Source organism: Triturus cristatus, chromosome 6, assembly GCF_964204655.1.
Source record: "Triturus cristatus chromosome 6, aTriCri1.1, whole genome shotgun sequence".
NCBI classification, from domain to species: Eukaryota; Metazoa; Chordata; class Amphibia; order Caudata; family Salamandridae; genus Triturus; species Triturus cristatus.
In genome coordinates this window covers 1150582278-1150610003 of record NC_140589.1, presented here as the reverse complement: position 1 = coordinate 1150610003, position 27726 = coordinate 1150582278, and the positions used below count along the sequence as shown (strand labels likewise).

At 43.3% G+C, this 27726-nt stretch overlaps 1 protein-coding gene across 1 annotated transcript in view; it reads right to left on the bottom strand.

Moving 5' to 3' along the window:
* TMEM178A (transmembrane protein 178A) overlaps window positions 1-27726 on the bottom strand; it is a 351274-nt gene that overhangs the window by 174936 nt on the left and 148612 nt on the right. The gene's annotated exons all lie outside the window — the stretch shown is intronic.

Here is a 27726-nt window from a genome sequence, read left to right as displayed (position 1 = left end):
ACTTTTTGGATTAAACCCCTCTGTAGGAATATGGGAACTGAGTCTTATAAAGTAGCTGAGCGCATATTAAAATTCAACTCCTCCCAAGTAATGGTTTATGGCAGTGGTTCCCAAACTGTGCGCCGCGGCACCCCGGTGCGCCGTTAGGGGTCACCAGGGGCACCGCGCACGATGTGGGAAAAATTACCTGCACGGAGGAAGCTTCGAATCATGTGGTATTGTAATTGTGAGAATGTGCGCAATTAACAAGTGATGTGTCTTTTGATGCCCTACCCCTACCTGTCAGCAGTCAGCTTGAAGGCAGCAAGACAGTGAATGTTGTTTAAATGCCACCCAGCTGCGGCGCAACACACAGTGGAGTTTCAAATGCCACCTGTGTTATCTGAAATCATGGTTTGGCCCAGGAGCGCACGGTCGCCATACGCGCTTCTGACGTGCTTTCACATAGCCTCTGCTTACGCACAGAGACTATCAAGCGTTATTGCCTTCCATGTTCTGCTGCACAGCGCTTCTGAGGACCCTTCACAATTTACACAGGTTGGTTTCACACGGACCAAAATACTCCTTGCTTACTGCAAAAAAGGGGGACATGATAAACTCGTGACCGGCCAAGCCCCTGTAATTATGCTGGCTGCTGTTCCTGCACTTTGTTCGTTTCCGCACCAGAAATTACGAGACAGAATTTTCAGTGGGCAAACTCGCTGCGGCGTTGGAAATAGGCAACATTGCAGCCTGGATTAGTTTACTGGCCCCAGTCTGACCCTCAGCCAAAGCCAGGCACGAAGCATGTCATTAATATTAGTGTGTAATATTAATAACCCTTTTCCTTCTCAGCCTCAGTGAAAGAAGTTCCCCCTTCTTCCCTCCGTATATTTCAGGAGTTTGCCACTGAAGTATTGTTATGGTCGGACTTGTCAGAAATAAACACACATTCCCTTTCTGAGCAACAGCACCTCCTCCCAGCTGGCTCGTGTGACCCTCATTACTTTCCCGAAGGGAAGACTTGTTCTGCCTCTGACGTCTTCCAATCCAGATCAAGAAAAAGTTGCGCTTTCCAAATGATTTGGCTCATTTTGGATGGCCCCTCTATCCCTGATGTCAGGGATCAAGATGGCAGCATCAGGGAAGGACATTAGCACATTTGATGCTCTAGTAGTATCCACTGCTTGCCCGCGGCAGCAGATGGGAGGCTATAGGGGCCTTGGCCTGGGCAAGGCTCACCCTTGCTGTGAAGGATACCTTACTGGTACTACTTCTTGCTCAATCAACATTTAAGGAGAGTATTCTTTAAGATGCCGTTATCTCAAGCATCACATGTGCTCAGGAGAGGTTTATATATGAAATATATATTGTCAAAACAGTGAGTGCTAGTCTGTACTGCTTGGCTGTTAGTAATTAACAAAATTTTCCCTTTGGCTGGATTCGCTCCCCACTGCCCCAGGAAGAGACACGGGCACGAGTACAAAGTTACAGTTGTTTACTTTACTTATTTCAAAGTGTTTGTTTCTCATGATTTGAGGACATCTCAGTGTGATTCTCCTCAGGGAAAAGATGTTTGTTGGTGGTAATGTGCATGGAGTGCAGCATGTCAGCCGTGATAGGAGAGCTCAAATTCACACCCTCTTATGTAAGTTTATTCTGTCCCTGCCAGGTCCATCGCATTACAAGACAGTCAACAAGCCTCCCACATGCAGGTTAAGACTGTGTTCTTTTGTCTCTCTTGTGTCTCAACATTATGAGCTGAGGCTGAGCTATGGCGCGGCTGGGTGTTGCAAAATTAAACAAATTCCATATATAATCGGTAATATAAAAGAAAGCAGCCACTGTGCAGGCGTACTTGCCAAAAGTTAGCCGCTGCACGTGAACAGGTGCACACCAGGTGGCCTATTTGGTGTTGTGACAAAGAGGGCAGACAGGTGATGGAGGCTGTGCGACAAGTGGCATTGTGAAAGTTCTAAGCTGCGTATATAAAAGGGGTCATCAGGTGTCCACCGCTCATCCCTTGCTTTGCAATGCGTGCATGAACTTAAAAAAAACCTCATCCGATTTTTTTTTTAAAACCGTTTTCTTTATCTTTGGTCATAGTTAGTACCAAGAGTAAGGCCTCCCAAATAAAATGAGTATTTTCAAACCTGATCTACAATCACACACTGAGCCTGAAGTTATGTCAGGACGATTATTATTTTGATACAACAAATATCTAGATGGGCCCTCATTTACAGGAAAAAAGAATATATGTAGATTGTTGGTCTGGCTTACATTCTCCCACCAGTGACATGATGGGGAGCCACAGCCAACTGCCAATTAGGTCAAGGGAGCCACAGGTTGAATAAGTTTGGGAACCACTGGTTTATGGTATAAGCAGATATCTATTTAACGTATACCTTATTAGGAAACGCTGTGGTCAAAAACTGTAATCTAAGAAAGAGGAAGTATGGATTATTTTAGTTATCAGATTATCCCCTGGTCTACCTCATTTTTAATCTGTTTTTACAAGAATTCTGGCTTTTAGCTAAATTAATGTAATATTTATATTTTACTCGGTATTGCTTAATCATGGACAAAAACCCACCATTATAAATTGTATGTAAACTGTTCAACATGGACTCATGAACTGTGTATTTGCACTATGGATTTATGTATTATGTTTTATGTGTTGACTTTTATGGCTATTCTTAGCCGAAATAAAGTATTGACTGACTGACAGTGCAAGATAAAAAGAATGAGCAACTCCAAAAATACTAAACAGGCAATAACTGCTGCAACATCTATATTAGTCTTTATTAGCAGCTGTAAAAGAAATCTATTAATCTGTCCCTACACTACTACTAAAGTGGCATCCCTACTTAGCATTCCCCAGGCAAGATCAAGAAAAGGTGTCAGCTTGTGAAGACTTCCTGAAAGAAGTACACTCACGTTGTAAGGGTCAGTAGCCAAAGCTACAGAGTTCATTCTAAGTCTTCCTCCTAAGAATCTATTCCTTCTCTCTACCCTCTAACTCATCCCTCGGGGCACTGTCCCTGATACAAATTGCACAATTGATAGAACACGCCCCTGAAACACCTCCTCTGGCCAAGCACCTCTCATAGGTAATTTTCCACCAAAACTTGTACTCGGTCCAGCAATGGTGGATATGTCCTTGGCTCTCAGGCTTCTTCAGCGAGAAAGAATATCGGCTCTCAATTATCTGCATTCCTGGATACTTTGTAGGAGGTCTCATCCATACCTAACTCCTAAAACAAAAGGCGTTAGTCTTAACTAACGAGGACGGTGTCCTTGCACCTGCAACAGAAGCATGAGAACAGAACAACCTTGCACGCACATGAATTTCGCTGACTGCCTCCAAATGAGAGCTTTACCAGGGAAAATGCATTTCAGGCCTACACAAACCAGCTAATACAAGGAAAACGAATAGGCCTTTCATAGCACGAAAGAGTAAATGCTCCATCTAGGCCTTTGACATCATATTAAACACACATTTATAAATTGCGTCTGCAAGCTCTACATTTCATCACACACATTTAAGCACAATTATTCATCTTTGTGTACAGAATTTAATATGATGCACGTTTAAATCTAATGTGTTACATCACACATGATCAACTTCATTAAGCATTTGCAATGAACATCGACAATTACATAATTTAATCTAAATGCCATTTTACTTTTCTCGAATGACAGGATTCATTCTAACACTTCATTTCCCATTGATTATTATGACACAATTTACTAACTAATATTAACACACATAAGATTATATGCGGATACGGACTTTTCATGAATATAATGTATCCCTACAATTTTCAGAATATCACAACGCTCTATCACTGCTCACTCACTAGAGTTTCTCAATAGCCACCTTTTCTTCACTGTTTCCTAGCAACAGGAACCATTTGCGTGTAGGGATATGCTTATAATTGGCCAAATCAATCCTCAATCAGTCAGCCAAGTGCGATACACAAGAACCGAAAATGGTAAAATAGGAATTCACCAGAATTAAGGGACCAGAATAAAAAAAACTTTATGGATGGATTCACCACTGAGAGATCGTAAAAAGGGTTGGCGAAAAGAGAAAACAAAACACAGAAATCAAAGTATGTAAAAAACAATTCAAACCACCGACCCAAAGATTAAAATACCAGGTTTCAATTGCAGAGCCAATCAGCTACAAGCTAAGAATGTGAAATCAATGAGCAGTTCAACCGACTGTAGCTCTCAACAGGAGCCATGCGAATTGCTGAATTACGTTGTAAAGACATTTTGAGAGGGGCTGAAACACGCTGACAGTAACGAGTAGGGTAATGTACGGTCAGAAACAAAACACAATATTACTGCGAAATGGAAAGAAACGATACTATGAAACGTATTCAGAAAAGGGGGCAATTAGTGTACCCACTACAGACAAAGTGCATACACTATTACACAAAGACCGACGTAATAAAATATACTTTAATAACACCAGTTATGCACAATTGGGGCAATAGATTTGGAACACAGGTAACGTTTTTAATATATACCATACTAAGACCTAAAATATTTCAACTGGCAAAACATTTATAATCATGTAAAATTAGGTACATTTGCAACATGGAGGTGAAGGGTTTGGTTATACCTGTTATTTTCACATGGTCAATACAATGAACTTGGACAAGAAACTGCTATAATTATGTTCTTTTTTTTAGCAATTACAAACAAAGAAGCCAATAAGTTACAATCGTAATAAAGAAAAAAGGAGATTTACTTGTGGTACAACCAGTCGCCCAAAAGGGAGGATAACTAAAATATTAGAAGAGACACAGGTAAAGGGAGATGTGCACTGGATCAAAGCTTATCACACGATACAGAGGCATAAAGACACAGTAGCATTCGTAACACGAGGTCGAACGATATGAAATACAACAAATGACAGAAGATGTATAATGAATTCGCTGATGTATCATCAGCGAAGTCAACATGGACAATAAATAGCTCTGCAGTGGTTTCCAAATATCTTTGGGCCGGGGTGAGTTTGGTTGCAGGGAAGTGTCTAACTCAGTAGTAGTGTCACATGTCATTCAGCCAGGCTGCCACTGTAGGGGATACGTGCGCCCAAATGTAATGAAATTTGCCGCTTAGCTAAAAGTAAAGAGATAGTAGTAAAATGACACAGCCAGAAACTAGTATAATTATCCTATGTTATGTGCCTAAGAAAAGAGTACTAATTATTAACAATACACGTTAGACACAACTGCAGAATGATACATTGTAGTAGCCAACGTGGGACTTTACAACAATATAATAACTCTACCTATATTCGAACTTAGAGAACGCATGACTGCTCTTAATCAATCACCGAATGGGGAGATCTCTACACTTTTTACCTATCACTCAACCTCTTCACACTGATTCTATTTAGGGCACATTCCACACTAGGATAAACAGGTTAACTGCTGCAGTAAGAGGAAACAAAAGCTTTCATTTTTCACGGCATTACCTGCACCACTTTCATAGGGCCAATGGTGGATAATCAAGGCTGGGTATTCTCTTGCTGAACCTATCTTCTTTCCTCCTCAGCCTCAGAAGCATGCTCTGGTGGAAGATCAAGTAGTCAGTCCACTAGATGTAGGCTACTCATTAATACCAAGGCCATATACTCTGGTTGGCTTCTCACTTGACATTATACAACCGAACATACATTTTTTTGTCTCAAACGTGAAATGTATTTTCTGCAACAAATTATTTTTGCCTGCACTACTGTGTGTGATGGGACAGGGCAAACAACTACTTAAATTTAATTCCACATGCCCCACAGCTTTGTCTACCATTCAGATTTCTGCATCTTTTTCAGTATTTGATGAACAGCTGCTGCATATGAGGGAATCTTGAAACCCTGGACATGGAGGATAAACATGAAAAGACCTATAACAGCCTACAAAGGCTTTAGATGTCACTGACACACTGTCCTCTTCAAATGTGATATAGGGTGATCCTAGAATTATTCTCAAAGTGGATAGAGAAACAAGCATAATTAATCTTGCACAGCTCCTTGGCTGGTGGGATGAGTGATTAAAAGGATATAAGATTGAGAAAGGTTCCAGCAACCCATCTTGCTTATGAGAAATTAACAAAAGGCAATTGTCCAAATTGAGGTTCAGTAAGGGATATCACCACTATTGGAGCAGGGAACGCAGTTCATCTTGAAAAAAATGGGATTTCTTGTTGATTCATCCTGAAAAGGACAAAGGCTGTTTAAAAACGGGGAGCAGACAGATAACACTGAGAGCTCAAAGTCAAAGGAAAACTCAAACATCTGTCCATTTCAGCTATGATTTCAGCACTCCTCAAACACTCACTCACTCCATCATTCTCCTGCTGGCACTGGAGGCTGTGTTCAACACATAGCACAACAAGCATTGGCATAGCCAATAGGTCTCGCTTTTGGGACCTTATAAGTATTTAGTTATGCAGCACAATATCCTTGGTACAACAACATCAACTGTTGCATGGGTAAACACTTATAATGTCCCAAAAGCGAGACCTATTGGCTATGCCAATGCTTGTTTACATAGTAAATGTTGAGTATCAGCTATGTCTTACTCCCAAATAGACAGCTAGCATGTTAACCGACCAGAGAGAGAGAGAGATTTAGAGAGATTTAGAGAGAGCGAGAGAGAGAGAGAGAGAGAGAGAGAGAGAGAGAGAGAGAGAGAGAGAGAGAGAGAGAGAGAGAGAGAGAGATTTAGAGAGAGATTTAGAGAGAGAGATTTAAAGAGTGAGATTTAGAGAGAGAGTGCTTATGTGCCGGGCGAAGCTATATTTGCTGCTCCGGCAACCTTCACCTAAATTTGGCACCAAGTATATCAATGCTAGAACTTCCAGGACATAACCCACTAGATCAATGGGTATTGGTTCGGAACTACCTCACACCAGCTAGAGAAGTTTCCCACGGGGCTGGAGGCACAGTGCGCACCCAATGGTGTGAGCAAATAAATGCAAGCCTGTGGCTTCTTTTCCCTGCACCTCCCAGGGCACCCAGGTTCATATAGCGAAATTTCCAAAGCAAAAAACAAAAACAAATACATTTATTTGTATAGAACAGTTCTAACCAATTAATCATGTGCAATCTACCATTAAAGAAACATTTCTACCGGTTGTTTCCAGTGAACGGCCAGTTATGGGGAGGAAGAGAGAGTTGAGTGTATGCTAATTAAACCTTACCACCCTCTCAGAAGAACTGGGTTTTTGGGAGATTTAGAGATTTCATTGTCGTCCTACTCTTACTCGATTTATCATTATTTCTATGTTGTTCTAGATGCCCCTCCCACCCTCTGACAAACGATTTAGCCTGTGAGTTCAGACACCTTTAACCACCAAGGAATCTATTCACGCAAATTGAGTTCTGTCGGGGGACCATAGCTAAGTCCACTTCCGCCTGTGCTCTTAAGAGAAATTCCGACTACACAAGGCTCTCCACAAGGACTTGTCATCGTGGGTGTTGAATAATGTGCAGTTTGTTAGCAGGAGACCCTGCAGCCGAGAGGACGGAAGCCAGACGAGACGTACTGCCCAGGGTCAGCCAGATCCAGACGGTACAGTGAGTGCTTGAACACATTTGCATGAAGCATCCCATTAAGAGCGTCCCTCGGGCACCACCGTCAATGCCTTTCCCAGCAGTGCCCACGCTCCCTGAATACCTCGTGCGAAGAGAGGCGGTAACTTATTCAAGGTAAATGGAGCATAGTTCAGACCCCTTCTATTTGTAACGACGCCGAGAACCAGGTATTGTCAGAAATGGTTACGAGAAGCCCACGCCTTAATTGGCAGGGGCCAAGCCAATTCCACTGACTTTCCAGCCCAGCCTAAGCCTGTTACTGTTCATAGATAGATTGCGCGGGCTTGAACGAGGATTCTGAGGGTACAACATTGAAGATTTTCGCCTATGCAACACAATTGTGCCAACATTAAATGAATTAAGCATTTGCTGGGATATTTCTTTCGATAAATTTTTTTCACAGAAAAATATCCACTCTTCACATTTTGTGTGATAAACAGTATTGATATGCTTTTTGCCTCACATTATGCTACGAAAAATTCTCGCACATAAACACCTTTCACCTTGAAGAAGTCGGGAGCGAAAGTTAAATTGCTTCCATCTGCAATTTATTCTTGTGCAAGGGATAAACTCATAGCCACAATACAAAGTAATGAATTCAAATACCCAAATCAAGGGAAGCCTGGTCACCTTGTAAAACACATCCTTTGTCTTGTGTAAAAGCACAAAACAAGGGCGGTAGAGTCGTGCTAGGCTTACCAAGTCTGTAGCACTATGCAATTAATTGAGCGGAATATGTATGTAGCATGGCTAATTGTATTTTTTAGGCTTATCTCTAGCAGTAGCCTTTAGTTCATATGTAAATAAAACTTATTTGACTGTTTTGTAACTCTGGTATGGATACAGTCTTCCTGGCCCTGTGCTGAACTTCCTTGGTAGGAAGGAGTGAGGGCAACTGAACATGCTCTTGGATTTATGGGAAGATGCATTTTGCTGTGCGGCCATGAAAGTGAAACTGATCGCTGATCAAGATCGCGATCGCTCGCTGTAGCGCGCGAAAGTGGAAGCAGCTGCAGCATCACGTCTGGCGAGTGGTGTGCGATGTGCGTGCACCATGACGAGAGAGGAAAGCCAGATGGCGCCTCTGCTCGTCAATGTGCGCGTAACCGCATGCTCTGTGCCAGCCAAAAAGCAGTGGTCGGACTATTAAAAGCCCGTTTACTAAATGTCTCGCAGAGCAGCGCATGCGCTAGCTCAGGCGAGACCTAAAAACCGAGTGGAAATATACAAATGAAAGTATATCAGAAGAAAATACTTTCAGTCTTAAGTTGTGGTCACCACCCCAGTTAATTCTGTAAGGTTCCATTAAAGCAACTTCACAAAACAGAAAAATGCCACCATCTCTTTCTAAAGCGGTGAGGTACTGGATCAAAAATCAGTTTAAATTAGAAACCATTTTAGAAGGGTGCAAGGGCAGATAATTTTCCAAACCACCCAAATATAGTTCATATTTCAAGGACAACATTTTAGATAGATATTATGTTTTGATTCACAAGTTCGGAGTTTTGAGTTTAGCTCTGGCACATAAGACAACAGTAACACCTAAAGACTGTTAAATGTTTATTTCTGCCCTCACTAACCATCAGCGTTCTAGCTCTGTTCAGTCAGCTTGAAGAAGATTGTGCAGCACCTCAGGAACAAGAAAGGAGTATTTCCTTTAGTGAATGAAGCTTGATGGAGGCTGTTGTGGTTTATGCTGGTTATCCAGGGGAACAGCAGGGTTAGACAACTAACTGGCACATGCATCAACAATGCCATTTGCGATTCCTTAATAGCGAAAAATAAGGATTCGCTAATAAGGAATAGCAAAAGGCTATGCATGTAGAAATCGCTTACAAAATAGCGATTTCTAAACATTCCTTAATTGCTACTCGCAAATTGCGAGTCGCAATTAAGGAATACCTCCCCATTGATTCCTATGGGCCTAGAGGCCCATAGGAATGAATGGGAGGACTTTCTCAATTTGCTAATCTCAATTAGAGAATCGCATATTGCTCATGCTATTTCAAGGGTGCCAGGGCGTCAAAAAGGACACCCTGTTGCACCCCTGAAATCTGCATATGAATACATCTTGCACACACACATGCCCCAAGGGCATGTGTGTGTGTAAAATGGAACTTTGAAAAATGCACTTTAGTGCATTTTTCAAAGTTTTTGCAAATTACCATGAAGTTCAACTTCATGGTCATTTGCTCCCCCTATTAGCAAAATCGCTAATTTTTAAACTTTCATGCATTGCATTTAAGGAATCTCAATTTGGGATTCCTTAAATGCAATCGCAATTTAAGGAATCGCTATTTAGAGATTCCTTGAATAGCGATTTTTGCATTTGGGATGATGCATCCCAAATGCAAAAATACCGGTCGCAAAGGGGCAGATTCTGCTCATCTGCCCGTTTGCGAGCAGGTTTCTCGTTGATGTATGTGGCCCTAAGGGCTATAAGTATGATTTACTGGTCGCAATTTGCAACCAGTATTTTTACAACCAGTGAATTCTACAAGTGGACCAATACACTTCCCATTTACAAACGTATTACCACCCCAATTCGTGAGTCAGTAATTTTTAAATGTTTTGTAACAGGATTTCAGTCGCAAAAACATTAATACATGTCATACAGATTTGATATTTGGAAAGGACGCCTACAACACACCCTTTCCAAATAAAGCGGTACGGGTTCACAATCCTATTTTAGGAATCGGTAAGAGAAAAGAGTGTTTACAACCATAAAAATGTTTTGTACACCTAGTTTCCACCCCACCAGTTTACTTGTACCTAGCTCTGGTGTGACTGGGCTCACCCAGTACTCACCACCTCAGTAGGTACCAGCAATACCTTCAACGTTCTGCAAGTTACAACCTATATGAACATGTCTAATTATTTTTCTCTTGTAAAATAGGTCAAAGGACAGCAGAGTTCATAATAGCAGATAGAAACGTCTGAGAGTTTATTTGCACTTTTTAAGTACTCACTAGTCTACCCCATCCAAATTCAATCAACAATAATATATATTGCACAGGTATGATGAAGGACTTAGTACACGGTGCAAGCACCCTCATGTAATTTCTTACTCAATAAGGATTAGAAGAACAGTAAACACCTTGCAGCTCACAAATTTTAAATGCTATTCACCAGCTTGGCTCACTTCGTGGGTCCACCAATCCATTCTTTTTTCTATTCAACACCATTTAATATGAAATTCAGCATTCTGCCTAATGTTACTTTACTGCAATGCATTACTCATACAAATCCTGAAAAATGTCTTTCTAGATGTCGGACTCTTTGTTTAACCCTTTTAGAGAATACTTTTGTCAGAATCTACCATTGAAAATGTCAATCTTTTTACACAGATTATTTTAGTTTCACAATTTCTAAGCAATATTTTGAGATATTCCATTAATGATTTTAACAGTGGCTCAAAAGGGACCTATCTAAATGGTGGTCATTTGTAGGGTTCCAGAAATATGAGACAGCACTGGCAGAACTAATAGGCTGGCTTTTTATCAGGGGAAATGCTTGGCAATCAGTGACTTTGTGTGTGTATCCATCTGTTCTAAAACGAAAACACAATAATGAAGCAACATCTTGGTCTACAACCAAGAGGATGCTGGGAACAGAACCCTTTACTGAACAAACTGCATCACCAAAGTTCTGCTATACCTTGGACAAAGTGTGACAAAGCAGAATCAGAGGCTGCAGTTTGTGCTAGAAGTGGTGAACATAAAAGGCATGCCACACAAAATATTGCATTTGAGACCTGGCCAGTTTTTTGATTGGATTAGATTTTTTATTCTTATTTTGTATTCTTTATGCTTTGGGAACACTATCCCTGATCCAGCAGTACTTTCCCCCCAAACTGTATCCTCATGGGGGCCATGCCAGCCCGCAAACCCGCAAACCAAGCTCAGTAGAACAGTGGTGCTGAACATTGGAATGGCCCAGCCGCGACCGTTGCAGGTAAAAGCGGTGGGCAGTAGGGCCGGGTGGTTGTGGATTTTGAGAAACGACCAAGAGGGAAGATTAATTATTTATTTACTTTCCCCTCGTGGGCGTCTCTCGAAATGCCCCCCCCCCCCCACCACCCAACCCTACTGCCCCACTGCTCTTACCTGCAGCGGCCACGGCTGTGCCATGCCAATGTTCAGCACCACTATTGTTACTGAGCTAGGTTTGCTCTCTACAAATGCCAACACACAGAAGCATATATTCTGCTTGATTTTCCTGCAGTTTTATTACAATTGGGAATCTCATATATTAGGCAATTGTACTCGTACCCTAAATGTAATATTTGACCTCGGTGAGGTACATAAAAGTATTAGGTTATCTAAACTACTTTCTTTCTTGTAGTTTTCTCAGAAATGCTAACCAAGGAATATGTCGCCTTTAAATATAAACTGTAAATAAATATTTAAGGATGTACAAAAGTGTCAAATTAATTTTCCAAAAATAGCTGACGCATTGTGGATGATTTTTTTACACCAGGTAATAATCACACATTTCAAAATATTTTCTCACATAAAGATTAGATTTTCTCGAAGGTCTTCTTTTACACCGGAAGACAGGCATGCGGAGTCGTTTCATAGTACCTATTACCATGAAGCATTCCATCACTGAGGGGACAAAGGAATGAGCTGCAAGTGAGATTGAGAATAGCCATCACTACTGGACTGTCAAAGTGATGGGCAAATTCTGAGATTTGATCTCTGAAAAGGCTTCAAGTGCTATTGTGTCAGTTTTTTAATGGGTGCTCCTTTTTATTAAACATTTCGGGATTTTTTCATTGCTGAAAGTGTAATAAAAATAAACGTTTGATCTATTTTTGCGTGTAGGCGTGAGGACTTATTCACGCTTTCATGCCATTTTTTGTTTCAAAGTACATTTCATATGATTTTCCATGCTTTTATTCAGCTTTCAAGTTCTATCATAACACACTTTTGGCATAAAAATTCTGTACAAGTACAGATGCAAAACAAAATTTAATTTTAAAGGCATAACATGGTTTCAGGTCGGGCCCTTGAGACAACTTTCTTTATCTCGCCTGACTTATATGGATATGATTTCCTTAACCGTCCAGCAATCGCTTTGGTAATGTGTTAAGATCTATTTACTCTTGGTTTGTTATGTCTGATATATAATAGGTAATTAACTGAAAGTCATACATCTTAGAATCATTAAACAGCGTTTGGTGGAGGTTTAAGGGAATTTGCTGGGGAACCAGGTTCGAGTCTTGCGGAGGCTCCAGCATCCTGTGATTCTGGGCAATCCACTTCATCTACCCGCGCCTTAAAAACAGCCGCGGTCGGTAGTAGGAGTAACTGCAGGGCGGTGACGTGGGGAGGGGGAGGGGCAGGGTGGGGGGTAGTAAACTATGGATTATGGAGGTTTACAGGTAAGTTAACATATAAATTAATAAAACGAATTTCGTTGCGTGCACTGCATCCCCAAATGCGATGCAATTTGCGATTCGCAATTAAGGAAAATGTAAGATTCGCAAAATGTATTGCAAATCCTACTTACATAGCATTTTGCCATTCTCAAATAGTGATTCTCAAAAATTTGCTATTTGAGAATTGCAAAACCTAACATTGATACATGTGGCCCTTAGTTTCTATGCCACGTGTAACTGCTATCTCTGGCCATCTGGAGAACAAGTCAACCAGAACTAGAACATACCACTCAGAGCTCAAAAACGAACCGGGCCAACAATATCCAGTCCGACTTCTTTCCAAGGACCATCAGGACGATCACGTATGACCATTGGTTGGACCTTCAGCTTGGCTACCTTCTCACTCAAGGCACACTACACACAATCTGTGATAGCACGTTCTACCTGCAAATCCATTCCTGGCCACCAATAGGACAACCTGAGTCTGTCCTTGGTTTTTGACATCCCCTGATGCCCTGCATGTGCCAAAACAACAAGTTCGTCCCTGAGAATAGATGGGGGAACTAACCTCACAACTCTAACAAGTAGACCACCATGCTCAGAGAGTTCATCCTTGACATGCCAAAAATCTCCTAACTCATATTCGCTTTTGGGTTTGCTCTTCCAACCAGTCTTGACACATCACAAAACCTCAATCAACACTCTGTCAGAGTTCAAAGCTTCCAGCCACCTTTGTCTGGTAATACTGTCACCTTCAATGTAACACACCATGTCATCGTCTTCTTGTACACAGTCATCTGAAGAAGCTTGCTCATCTGAATCAACAAATGCAAAAACAACAATTGATGGACAGAATGCAGAACAATGTCATACATTCACCCCAGTACAGAGATCTGGGCCTAAATCCATCGTTTTTTTGCTCACCATGCCATTCCAGTTTGAACCCAGCCATATGCAAATCAGTCTTGACCCTGTGCCCCATGGGAACAGTCCAGCCCGAACTGCCAAGCCAGGTCCTCCCTGGACTGGAAACAAGCATCCTAGGACCGGTTTCGGGCTTTCAGCCCTCATCAGCCAGGATAGCTTGATTCCAGTGGCATGGAGAGCAAGGGACTCACGTCTGAGCATACCCTTCCCACTCGGGGTGACAAATGCAAAAACAACAATTGATGGACAGAATGCAGAACAATGTCATACATTCACCCCAGTACAGAGATCTGGGCCTAAATCCATCGTTTTTTTGCTCACCATGCCATTCCAGTTTGAACCCAGCCATATGCAAATCAGTCTTGACCCTGTGCCCCATGGGAACAGTCCAGCCCGAACTGCCAAGCCAGGTCCTCCCTGGACTGGAAACAAGCATCCTAGGACCGGTTTCGGGCTTTCAGCCCTCATCAGCCAGGATAGCTTGATTCCAGTGGCATGGAGAGCAAGGGACTCACGTCTGAGCATACCCTTCCCACTCGGGGTGACAAATGCAAAAACAACAATTGATGGACAGAATGCAGAACAATGTCATACATTCACCCCAGTACAGAGATCTGGGCCTAAATCCATCGTTTTTTTGCTCACCATGCCATTCCAGTTTGAACCCAGCCATATGCAAATCAGTCTTGACCCTGTGCCCCATGGGAACAGTCCAGCCCGAACTGCCAAGCCAGGTCCTCCCTGGACTGGAAACAAGCATCCTAGGACCGGTTTCGGGCTTTCAGCCCTCATCAGCCAGGATAGCTTGATTCCAGTGGCATGGAGAGCAAGGGACTCACGTCTGAGCATACCCTTCCCACTCGGGGTGACAAATGCAAAAACAACAATTGATGGACAGAATGCAGAACAATGTCATACATTCACCCCAGTACAGAGATCTGGGCCTAAATCCATCGTTTTTTTGCTCACCATGCCATTCCAGTTTGAACCCAGCCATATGCAAATCAGTCTTGACCCTGTGCCCCATGGGAACAGTCCAGCCCGAACTGCCAAGCCAGGTCCTCCCTGGACTGGAAACAAGCATCCTAGGACCGGTTTCGGGCTTTCAGCCCTCATCAGCCAGGATAGCTTGATTCCAGTGGCATGGAGAGCAAAGGACTCACGTCTGAGCATACCCTTCCCACTCGGGGTGACAAATGCAAAAACAACAATTGATGGACAGAATGCAGAACAATGTCATACATTCACCCCAGTACAGAGATCTGGGCCTAAATCCATCGTTTTTTTGCTCACCATGCCATTCCAGTTTGAACCCAGCCATATGCAAATCAGTCTTGACCCTGTGCCCCATGGGAACAGTCCAGCCCGAACTGCCAAGCCAGGTCCTCCCTGGACTGGAAACAAGCATCCTAGGACCGGTTTCGGGCTTTCAGCCCTCATCAGCCAGGATAGCTTGATTCCAGTGGCATGGAGAGCAAGGGACTCACGTCTGAGCATACCCTTCCCACTCGGGGTGACAAATGCAAAAACAACAATTGATGGACAGAATGCAGAACAATGTCATACATTCACCCCAGTACAGAGATCTGGGCCTAAATCCATCGTTTTTTTGCTCACCATGCCATTCCAGTTTGAACCCAGCCATATGCAAATCAGTCTTGACCCTGTGCCGCACTGCTCACTACGCCACTGGAGTCAAGCTACCCTGGCTGATGACGGCTGATAGCCAGAAACCGGTCCTAGGATGCTTGATTCCGGTCCAGGGAAGACATGGCTTGGCAGTTCGGGCTGGACTGTTCCCATGAGGCACAGGGTCAAGGCTGATTTGCATATGGCCATGTCTAAACTGGGGTGGCGTAGTGGGCAAAAGAACGATGGATTTAACCCAGATCTCTTGACTGGGGGAGAATGTCTGCATTGTCAGCATTCCGTCCATCATTTGTTTGTTGTAACGCTTTTCGCCCTAAGTGGGATGGGTATTCCCAGACGTGGGACCCGTGCTCACTACGCCACTGGAGTCAAGCTACCCTGGCTGATGACGGCTGATAGCCAGAAACCGGTCCTAGGATGCTTGATTCCGGTCCAGGGAAGACATGGCTTGGCAGTTCGGGCTGGACTGTTCCCATGAGGCACAGGGTCAAGGCTGATTTGCATATGGCCATGTCTAAACTGGGGTGGCGTAGTGGGCAAAAGAACGATGGATTTAACCCAGATCTCTTGACTGGGGGAGAATGTCTGCATTGTCAGCATTCCGTCCATCATTTGTTTGTTGTAACGCTTTTCGCCCTAAGTGGGATGGGTATTCCCAGACGTGGGACCCGTGCTCACTACGCCACTGGAGTCAAGCTACCCTGGCTGATGACGGCTGATAGCCAGAAACCGGTCCTAGGATGCTTGATTCCGGTCCAGGGAAGACATGGCTTGGCAGTTCGGGCTGGACTGTTCCCATGAGGCACAGGGTCAAGGCTGATTTGCATATGGCCATGTCTAAACTGGGGTGGCGTAGTGGGCAAAAGAACGATGGATTTAACCCAGATCTCTTGACTGGGGGAGAATGTCTGCATTGTCAGCATTCCGTCCATCATTTGTTTGTTGTAACGCTTTTCGCCCTAAGTGGGATGGGTATTCCCAGACGTGGGACCCGTGCTCACTACGCCACTGGAGTCAAGCTACCCTGGCTGATGACGGCTGATAGCCAGAAACCGGTCCTAGGATGCTTGATTCCGGTCCAGGGAAGACATGGCTTGGCAGTTCGGGCTGGACTGTTCCCATGAGGCACAGGGTCAAGGCTGATTTGCATATGGCCATGTCTAAACTGGGGTGGCGTAGTGGGCAAAAGAACGATGGATTTAACCCAGATCTCTTGACTGGGGGAGAATGTCTGCATTGTCAGCATTCCGTCCATCATTTGTTTGTTGTAACATCTGAATCAACAAGACGTGACAATGCATCAGCAACCTTATTGTCCACTCCAGGTAGGTACTTTATCTCAAAATCATAATCTTGTAGTGCAACAACCCACTTGGTGATCCTATTAGATACTGCATCAATGCCCTTTTTCTTAAAAATTTCACACAAAGGTTTGTGGTCAGACCTAACTTCAAATACATTGCCGCACAATAGGTTTTTGAGTTTCTTAATGGACCAGAAAACTTCTCTTTCTATGACAGAATATCTCAATTCAGCCCCTCGTAGACTCCGTGATAAAAACAAGATTATGTCGTCGTGTCCTTGGTTCTTTTGTAGTAGAACGGCACCAAGACCTTTCTTTTTGGAATCAAAACAACTTCATTTAGGTGCAGTGTTCAACCTTTCCTTGAATATCGCAAAACTCTTCCTCGCATGCCTGGTCCCACACAAATTCACACCCTTTGCGTAACAATGACCTCATCTTGACACACAGAGAGGCGAAACCTTGAACAAACTTTCTATAATACTCCGCCATCCCTAGAAAACTCATCAATTCTTCTTTATTGGCAGGTGAATGTAGTTTGCGAATGGTATCAACAAGATTAGCCTTGGGCATGACACCCCCTGCAGAAATGGGGTGACCTAGATAGTCAATCGATTCTTTCCTGAATTTGCACTTCTCGATCTTAACCGTCAGATTAAAATCATTGAGTCCAGCCAACACTTCCAAAAAACGTTCATCATGCTCTTTATTATCCATTCCATAGATTAATATATCATCTTGATATACTCTCACACCGTTGAGATTTCTTAATACATTCTCCAAGGCTCGCTGAAAAACGGAAGCTGCTGACACCAGGCCGAAAGGATGCCTGGCAAAACGAAAGGTGCCAAATGGAGTCACAAAGACCGTAAGGTCTTTTGAATCTTCACTCAATTTAATCTGATGATAAGCAGATTTAAGATCGATGGTACTAAAACCTTTGGCAACTTGAAGCAACATCAACATGTCCGCAATCTTCGGCAAGGGGTATCGATCAACTACTACATGTTTGTTCAATTCTCTTAAGTCTACACACAGATGTAAAGAGCCATCGGCCTTCTTAGCAGCTACCCCCGGAGCAAGCCAAGGCGTGGCTTCAACCTCCTCAATTGTGTCATCAGCTTTCAAGCGTTCTAATTCACTCAGCACTTGCTCACGCACTGCAACAGGGATGTTACGCACCTTACTGCACACGGGTTTAGCACCATCAACCAGCCGAATGTGATGTAAATAATCTCTTAAGCAGCCCAGAGTTTTGCAAAAAACTTGAGGAAACTTCAGTTTCAACATTTGCACGAAGTCTGTTCTACTGCTGCTGCTTAGCCTGAGTGTCTGTGTGAGAGAATGTTGGTGAATGGAATGTCAGAGGAGTTGTCTCCTACAGAAGAGATTATATATGTGTTAAAGTTCTCTCTAAGTCTAATAGGAGGTGAGGAATTAGGATCTAAGATTATACCAAGATCTCTCTGGTGAAATCAGCTTAATATGCTGTTCCCTTTTTGAGAAATGTAAATTTTAGCATCGATCATTCCGTTTTTGTATCCTACAGGTCCACAAAAATAACCTAATAGCTTAATCGGCTCAACCCCAAAAGCACGTGGTGTAATGTCAGGAGGACAGATTTTTATCTTATGTTTGATTTTCTTAAGATAGAACTCCTTTGAAATTATGGTGATTTTAGCACCAGAGTCAAACAAAAGTGAGATACTTTCACCTTGTACTAAGACCTCATCTATGGGACCATTCTTACCCTCGCAATTACCAGTGACTTGTAGCAGAATTTGACCACAATCAAGTTCAGGATCAGTATCATTAACATATTCTTCATCTTCGTATATCTCATTTACTTTTCCCTTGTAGGATTTACCTTTATATACCACAGCAAAATGACCCTTCCTTCAATTGGTACAGGTTGCTTTCCAGCCTGGACAAGACCTGTCATTGGCCAAATTACCTAATTTGCCATAGCGAAACCATTTAGGTTGAAAGGTATTGAATTTTCTATTTCTACTTGGATCAGGTTTCTTTTGATTCAGTTCTTTCATTACGTTTTTGAGGTTGTTTGACCACTTGGACTGAATCTTTTTCTTTCTTGTCACCATCCTTTTTAATGACCTCTATGCACTTAAGAGAATGTCCGATCCTTTTATCAATGACCAGAACATCCTCAAGTGAGGGTTCATCTTTTTGCCATAGTTCCTCTCTGCCACGTTCAATATTACACCCCAACATGTATTGGTCCCCAATTCTCTCGTCGACAGTGGAACCAAACTTACAATATGAAGCCAGTTTTCTCAAAGCAGTTATATAATTTTCTATGGACTCACCTTCAAGTTGGCACCTGCGACCAAAATGGTATCTCTCTAAAATGGTACTGATTTTGGGCAGGTAATGTTTGTCCAGCTTTGCAATACAAATTTCAAATTCATTGAGATCAGGTTCATGTATTTCAGGAAGATGGTCAAATACCTCTTGTCCCTCTGATCCTAAACAATGTAGTAATAAAGCTGTTTTTCTTTCAGCACTCAAGGAAGAACCACAGACTCTGGCGTACCTTTCGAAAACTTTGCAACATTTTTGCCATCGTATGGGAGGATCACCTGTGTTCAGCTCGATCTGCTGCTTACCCTCATCTGAAGGAGAAGCTGGGGAGGGAAGGATGGGGAGGACCAAGGTAAGTGAAGTGTGAGAGGGCACTTGCTCCTGGACATTCACTGCTGACAGCAGAATGCTTTCAGTTTCAGATTTGAGCCCCTGATCTACAGCAGGTTCAAGCAGTCGTACACAGTGATCAGCCGGGGTTTGGCCAAGTCACTCCTTCTGCCCCAGCATCAGGAACTTGAGTGAACTGACTGATAACCCCCAAGGGCCTACCTGCAGCCAGAAACTGAGAAGCATTTAATTCAGGCATTCCCTGCATTCATATCTCCTCTATGGCTCAGTTAAGGCTTCTGTAGTGTATGCAGAATCTTATTTTAGTTTGTGAACACGTGGCATCATTGCTGCAGGCAATTACATACATCTTGCTTTCTATAGCAAGCAGCAAGCCCAAGAGGTACAAACACACACAGCCCCTGAGATTCTCCACAGCCAGATTTTGTTCCTGCAGATCTCGCTACATAAACTATCAGAAGTGTTTGGCAATGTCCTCCAAGGGATAGTTTGCAGACAGTGTCACATGCGGTCAGCTGTTTCTTTTCAATCCTGCATTTACTTTATTTATTTATCCATCTCTTGCAATTGAGGGAACGTACCCTTAGCACCGTTGGGACACACGTCCATTGCTTTCTTTTAAACTTTCTAAGAGCTGCATCACGCTATAAATGATTACAAAAAAGACATTTCACAAAGAAAACGTTTCCCAGTTTCATCTCCATAAGAGATTTCTATGTAAATTATTTAAGATGTTTTAAATAATCACATATTCATAAACACTATCTTAGGCTCTCACTTTCATCAGAAATGTTGTAGAATCATAACACTCAAGCCTTTCTCATAACTTTAATGGACTAAAACATTGACCATTCTAAACAAGCATTGGCAAAAGAAATGGTTCTCGGCAATGTGAGTGCTATTAGTTTTGTCAATGTCTTTTAGCCATGATATGTAGTAGCCTGGCTGCTGTTGAACATGGCTGAAAGTCAGGGAAAATGTGCTAGGACACGGCTTTCAACTCCTTGCAATTATCTAATGATGCCCTATAAGGGTATGCTATCCTTTCTCAATAATGTCTTAATTTGGAACTCATTATAAAAAGTTTGTCTGCAAGTTACAAAAAAAGATGAAAAAGTATCTGAATATATCACTGAAAAAACACACTTTAATTGCTGAGCTGCAAACCAGTGTGACTCACAAATGGACCAGGGAGTTGCACTGATTAAGGCCTTACTAATGGAAACTTAAAACACGATTTCCCCGACTGCTTCAGTTTCACAAGTCATTAGAAGAAAATAACCACGGCGTGGCTTCGACGCCAATACAAGATGGCGACTCTCCCATAAGCTCTGACACAGACGTGGAGCTTATAGCACTATTTTGGCCTTTTCTTTGCTGCTCCTACTCCATATGGGTGCCGTCTGCAGCCTCTCAAGGCCAGCGGTAAGCCCACATGCCGTTTTGCACCATGAGGGTGCGTTTTGAGACCTGTGTGCTGCGGTGGTGATTTTCTCCACATAGATGCAAGCGGCTGCCATTTTAGACCGTGCCACTTGCGTCAGAGCTTTTTTCTTTCTTTTTTTTCCTTTTTGGCAATATTCAGAGCTCCTTCCTTATGAGTGCTCTCTAACTCAACTGGGACCTCTTTATGTACTACAAATCTCAGATCTTTTTGCTGCAAGCAGTGATTTTGTTCCTTTTGACTGCTGATGCTTCACCTGTGAAGATATGTCTCCTCAGACATGTCTCTTCAATGAATTTCTCTATTCATAACCTGGGTCTGCCGCCCTGATAGTCTTATTGTTGGATAACTACTGTAGCCCTTCTCCAATATACCCTCCAGTATTTTTGTTTTTTTTATTACGTACAACATTTGAGAGATCAGGTTTTGTGACCTCCTTTTCCTGAATACTACTATTGGGTCTACTATGCTCCTCTCTGGTGTATGGGCCGAATTCGTTCCTAAAAAATCTTTATGCGGCGTTCAACTCATTATAACAAGATGGCCAGTGATTTACATGCGTCTTTCAAACCATCTTCTTCAGGCACTAAACCAAAAAGAGCAAAGAGTGACCCTCTTTCTCATATTTTATCATCCCAGAATCCTGAATTAGACTCTATCCGGAATAAGGTACGTGGTCTGCAACAAACTATGGTTACTACTAATGAAAAATTGGAACAAATTGAGGCTTGATGGATTGTTATGGAGGGGAAGATGTGGGAGACCTTCAAGATATAACTACCAAGATACCTATGTTGGAACAAGAAATTCAGAAACTCAAGCTCCACACCGAAGACCTTGAAAATCGAAACAGACGTAACAATCTTTGCCTTTATGGTCTTCCGGAGAACATTGAGGGCCCTGATCTTCTGGTCTTCCAGAAGAAATTTATCTCAGACCTCATGGATCTTACTGCAGTGCCACATCTTAACATTCAGCGTGCACATTGTTTGGGATGTCATCAACCTCATTCAGCCAAGCCATGTGGCATTATAATGCTCATTTTGAAATTGGCTGATTTGATGCGTGTCTTGAAGGCTGCTAAAGTAAAACACCATCCCTTTTGGTCTGGCCATAATTTGTTTATTTCACAAGATGTCTGCAATGCAACCAATGCCCGTCGTAAAGAATTCTTAGCTCTTCGAACCCAGATGCGTTTTTTGAACATTCAATATGGCATTCTACATCCTTGCTTCTGTAAGATCACCTATGAAGGCACCTCACTTTCTTTTGATGACCCGGTTAAACTGAAAACTTTTCTGCAAAGTATAACAAACCACAATATGGAGACTAATCCTTAATATTTTCAAATATGTTCAATTTTCATCCACTGAATTCTTTCTTTTTTGATTTTTTCTTCAAATATGCACTTCTCTATGTCTATAACTAATCTCACTTTCGTTTTGTTTTCTTGTATCTTATTATGAATATTACTAATACTCTTAATTTTCTTGCATGGTCGTGTCTCACTTTACTTATTTGTCTCCAATCCGTGGCTACTTGTTATACAACTTTTATAGTCTTTTTCTCTATTGCCATTCTTGTTCTCGGCGCAAACATGCCCTCATCTTACCCTTCAACCTTTTCAATTCAGATTTGGATTTTTATCCTCGATCTGCCTTTCTTTGCTCATTTTCTTATTTCCTTCTCATCAGCCCTCCTTCCCCCTTATTTGACTTTTTTCCGTCTTGTCTCCCCCTATTACTATTCTTTCCTCTACATGAGTGTTTTCCTTTTTCTTGTTTTTTTCCGATCATAACTACCTTTTTATATTATTTGAAGGTCAATAAATGGTGTCTTTGTCTTTTTTTATTGGTCTTGCAGCCTGTTGTACCTGTTATTGTATATTTTCCCTCACCCCACAACATGTTTAATGTTGTCTCGTGGAATGTCCGTGGTCTGGGTCATCCCGTCAAACGTCAAAAGGTACTCTCTCATTTGTCTAAGCTTTACACATATGTTTCTCTCCTGCTGTTAGTTGTCATGGCGGTGTTGCCATTCTATTCCACAAGCCACTGAATGTGCAAATCCTATCAACTGAATGTGACTCGAATGGACAATAGGTTTTGGTTGATGCTATTTTATCAAAAGCAAGTCACTCTCTTCAATATTTATGGCCCTGTTAAATCTGACCCTGAATTTTGGCAAAATGTAAAATTGAAACTTTCTTCTATTTCTAATCCCAATATTTTTGTTGGTGGTGATTTTAATGATTGGTTAGACGTGTTTACTGACAGAAAATCTAAGTGTAAGCTTAAACCTGACAAGTCTCACAAAGCCTTTCAATCCGCCATCTCCTCCCATCCAATCTTTGATGTTTGGTAAACATGTAATCCTAATATATATATGAATTCACATTTTTCTCTAATGTATATCATACTAGGTCTTGTATTGATTATATTTTGGTTTCCAAATCATTACACCCCCCTTCCATTCAAACATCAGAATGTTTTTTTTTTTTAAACTTCTTTTTATTGATTTTTTGCTCATATATCAAACATCAGTAGCATCGACATAAACATTGGGTGGTACATTTTGGTCATGTCTACATCCATACTATACATACAGAACCTATTGGAGCATGTCACTGTTTCAGCTGAGATTCAAGAGGTGAGTGAGAATGCTGCAGACCAGCGTACACAATCTCATTCCCAGCATACATAAAGATCACATCATTTCCATATGTTACCTTGCAAATATAAAAAGATAAGCCACACTAACATGTAGCCCACATAGTTCTCATCCAACATCTCCCCCCTGTCTGGTGCTAAATCTTTCCTGATTTCCTGTATTCTTCAGACCTGCTAGTGATTAGGTGTGTCTGCGTTAGCCTGCGATGAGTCACCTGGGCGCGCCAATAGGTAACATGTCAAGGGGGCCCATATGTCCCTGGGCCGAGAAGCGCCCATCCTCTTCCCCAGTGGCAGGCCACCCGCCTTTTAGCCATGAGAAGCGCAAGGGCGACATATTTACGGTGTACCGCCTATAGTGATTTAACATAGCCAAGCAGGGTAATCAATGGGGTGGGTTCCACACGTGTATTTATCATCAATGTCAAAGCATCAAAGACTTGTCCCCAATATTCATTCACCCCCGGGCCTTCCCACGCCAGATGTAGAAAACCTGCTCCAGGAGCATGACATCTGTCACACCTGTCCGAGTCTCTTAGGTGGTATCTGTGCAGCCTGACTGGAGTGTAATACACTCTATGTAGGAACTTGTAGTGTATGATGCAAAGCCTGCTATTGGCCGAAACCCGTTCTGTTTGTAGGCAACAGTACTCCCACTGATCACCTGTCAGGTCATACCCCAGTTCCTCACCACAACGAGCGCGGGATATTGTAGCTGACAGTTCTCTCTGCGTGTGCACAGCCCGATAGATCAGGGAGACAAGACGTTCAGCCGTCGCGCTCTTTAGTATCAGCTGCAGTGGCGCTAAAATCTGTGGTTCAGCTGGGAAGTCCGGGGTGAGAGATCGGATCCCCTGACTAAGGCGAATATAGAGAAAAAGGTCAAGTGGGGTGTGCTGCAGTCCCTGCAATACTTGCTCAACAGTGCGAAAGTGGCCATCCTGATATAGGTCCCCCCATGTGCGGATGTGGGTGCGCTCTCTAAAGTTATGAAACAGTGCTTCTTGAAGAAGGGGCATGTTCGGATGATAAGTGAGAGGTAATAATGGAGAATATAAGAAGGTGGCGTTCAGTATGCGTCCTATGCGTTGCCATGCTGCAATCGTACATGTAAGGGTAGTCGGCATCCTGTCTCTAGCACCAACCCGCTCGTAGATTGCGCCGTCAATGGGAATGGGGTGTGCCAGCCAATGCTCTGCCGCGACTTGCGGCATGTACCGTGCTATTCCACCCAGAACCAAGCATAATGGGCCTGCACACTAATGTAATAGAATTTAAAATGTGGTATCCCAAACCCTCCTTGTGAATACGGCCTGATAAGGACATTCCATTGCAGTCTCGGCTGTTTACCTCCCCATACAAGTCGTGTCAGTTCCGACCTAAGTGTCTTAAAAAAGAATGCCCCTGGATAATACGGAATATTTAAAAAGCGATAGAGCAGTTGGGGAAGTACCACCATTTTAATTAAGGATGCTCTTCCCGCCATGGACAGGGGCAATGTAATCCAGCGGGTAACACATTCCGCTATACGGGTTATAATCGTGCCATAATTTAACCTCATAAATTCCTCTCTATCCCTTATGACACGTATTCCTAAGTATCGTAATTCCTCATCACACCATAATCCAGTGGGAAACGAGCCGTTGCACTTGTTAGTGGAAAAATACTCGACTTCCCCCAGTTAATCTGGATCCCTGATAGTTTCCCAAAGACTATAAATTCTCTGAGGATCGGGTTCAGATTCTGCTGCGGATCTTGGATGTATAGAGTTATATCATCGGCATACAATGATATAAGTATGTGCCGCATATTGCAACGCAGGGCTTTCTCCTTATGGTGCTGTCTCAGTTTCGCCGCTAACGGTTCTACTGCAATGGCAAAAAGCAAGGGGGAGAGTGGGCACCCCTGCCGGGTTCCTCTAGTAATTTGGAACGTCTGAGATGTGCGCCCATTTATAAGCACCTTAGCAACCGGTAGTTGATATAATAGCCTGATCCAAGAGAGGAAGAGTGGCGGGAACCCCATGTGCATCATCACCCCAAAAATGTAGTCCCATTCGATTGAATCAAAAGCCTTGGTGGCATCTAAAAAAACGCGGGCAAGGGCAGCTCAGGCGAGACATTATTCAAAATAGCAAAAAGTGTTCTTAGGTGAGGTGGTTCTCCCGGGTAAAAAGCCCGACTGGTCAGGTAGGATAACATTTTCCATCAATAGGGTCAATCAGGTTGCAATTATTTTGGCTAAAATTTTGGCATCGCAATTAAGGAGAGAGAGTGGCCTATATGCATCACAATGTCAGGGGGATTTCCCTGGCTTCCATAGCGAAATTATAAGTGCCTCCCTCATGGATGCGGGGAGAACCCCAACCTCAAGTGATTCTTCATAGACTTCCCGAAGAGTGGGGGCCATTAGGTCTATATACGTTTTATAGAATTCCACTGGAATTCTGTCCGTCCCTGTGGCTTTCCCTGATTGCATACCCATTATGGCATCTCTGACTTCGTCCAGTTCAAATGGAGTGCATAAGAAAGATCGTTGCACGTCGCTCAGCCAGCCCAGCGCCACATCTCCCAAATTACTGTCTAGATCCAAATCATCTCTCCTCTGTGTAGTGTAGAGGTGAATGTAGTGTCATGTAAAGGCGCTAAGGATGTTGGCCATATCTCGATAAACCATCCCGTCTAGGTCTCCAATTTCCAATACATAGCCCGAGTATAGAGGCTGCCTGACTATGTGTGCCAAAGCCCTACCTGGTCTCTCCCCCTCGCCGTCACATCTGGCCACCCAGTGTTTACACCTAAATCGAGATTCCCTCTGCGCTGTGTCCATATACTCCGTGAGTGTTTCCCGAAACTGAATTTTGGCGGAGTCACTCGAGCCTGTGGCCAATTCCGCTTCCAGCGTTTTAAGCTTTACCTCCAGTGTGCGTAATGTGCTAGTTATATCTTTAAGTACCAGCGCCAATCGCAGCCACCAGCATTTTTTCCACATATTCTTCCCGTATTCGTTGATTCTGGAATTCCAACCACGCGGATGTTATTGCACCTACTGCGCGCTTCCAAGTATTCGTTCTTGGCGGTGATAAGTTTCAGTAATTTGTCCATGTGGGCAAGCTGCGTAGCATTCCTGGATGTCGTGTTCTCTGTGTCTGAGATGTACCGCTCTGTTTCCTTTATTCGATCCTCATGTCCCTCCAACTTGTGTGCTATTGCGTCCATACGTGATGACATACGATCAACCTTGTCCACGATAGTGGCAAATCCTTGCCTGACCTCTTGCAGGATGCTCTGTACATCGGCCGCTGGTGCTTTAGCGCCGCCTTGGGCCTCCCCCCCTCCATCTAGGTCCCGGTCATCCTACCTACTGCAGGAACTTCTGTTCGCAGCTTCAAAATTCAATTTTGTCTAGTGTCCGGCTTCCCCATGATGGCACGAGGGTGGGGGGCACGGCCAAGTGCACCAGTGCCCGCTCACACCTTGACTCACAGCGGGGGTGGGTCAGCCGGGCTTGCGACAGTCAACAACTACTGGAGCTCCAGTGCAGAGTCCAGTAATGGCATTTAGCCGATAGCACACTATCTCCTTTTGTGTCTAATCACAGTCTAGGCCACACAGCTCGATGGGGGGGGGGGGGGGGTCCCAGCGGCGCCTTTAGAGCAGGTCTCTCAGGTGCAGTGAACAGCAGCAGGCCCAGCCCCAGGGCGTTGCATCCAGTCGCACCAAGTATCACAATCACACAGCACAGCAGTACAATAATGGCATGTCAGGCGTGCAGGATGTCCGGCGCCAAGCAGATGCACTGTACCCCACCAGGTGGAAAGTCGAGGCACCAGTCGCTTGGAAACACCGTATCAGTGGGGCGCCTCTCAGCTGTGATCTCTCATGCAAGGGTATGTCCCTCTGGCCACCAGAAGATTTGATGCGTGCAGGGCTGCCGAGTGGTCTTCCCGCCTCCCCTCTTCACAAAATGGCGTCCAGTAGTACCCTGATGTAAAGTGATGCCAACTCCAGGTTCTTGGCGGCGCCCAGTTTCTCAGTGAAGTTGGGCCGTGCCGATCAAGTTCCGAACCCTCTCCTCACCTCAGCT